Below are 747 nucleotides of genomic sequence, written 5' to 3' on the forward strand. Positions count from 1 at the left end.
TATCTCACACTCGTTTCGGAATACTCTTCCATTCCCAAAGTGGAAAATTCCTCATTCTAATTGATGGAATTAGCCATTCCTAATATAATAAGTTCTTCTGTTCCAACGGTGAAGTTCTCCTCCAATCATAACGGACACTTGAAAAATTATCCATTCCCCTAACATCACAACAGTGTGAAGAACACAAGTGCCAGTAGACAGAAATCTCGAATCTAAACATAGATTAGAGCACTAATCCCTTTCTACGATTAGAGGATTCGTCAGCGACTTCGAACCTCATATTTGGCTTGATAGAAATCATGTCAAGCAAGACCTTACTTTTTCTGTCAGCTAGGGAGGTTTATTATGGTAAGTTATATTGGTGTACCGAGTGAGCCATCAGTAGCCCTAGCCTGCTCCTTATTGGTCCTAGTTTGTTACTGATAATCAGTGTTTATCTTTTTGGTTTTAGGAACACTGAGAGCGTATGACTTTCAACCCTTTGAATTATTCCTGTCTCTTCAGTTAAAACTACTTACTTTTGATAATAAGTTGGATGATATATTAACCTGTCTTTTTATTCAAACTCCTCTCCGTAGAGGGAGTTTTGATAGAAACTTGAACCAGTTCTCAATCTTTTTGGGAAAAAATGCCCCATTTCCATAAATATTCCCAACGCTTATTGGGAAAATCTTATATTCTAGCTTTGAAATCTAGCAATGTTTCATTCTGAATAGATCCTATTAACCTCTGAAAAAGGTTAAGGTA

Source organism: Palaemon carinicauda, chromosome 6 (assembly GCF_036898095.1).
Source record: "Palaemon carinicauda isolate YSFRI2023 chromosome 6, ASM3689809v2, whole genome shotgun sequence".
Lineage (NCBI taxonomy): Eukaryota > Metazoa > Arthropoda > Malacostraca > Decapoda > Palaemonidae > Palaemon > Palaemon carinicauda.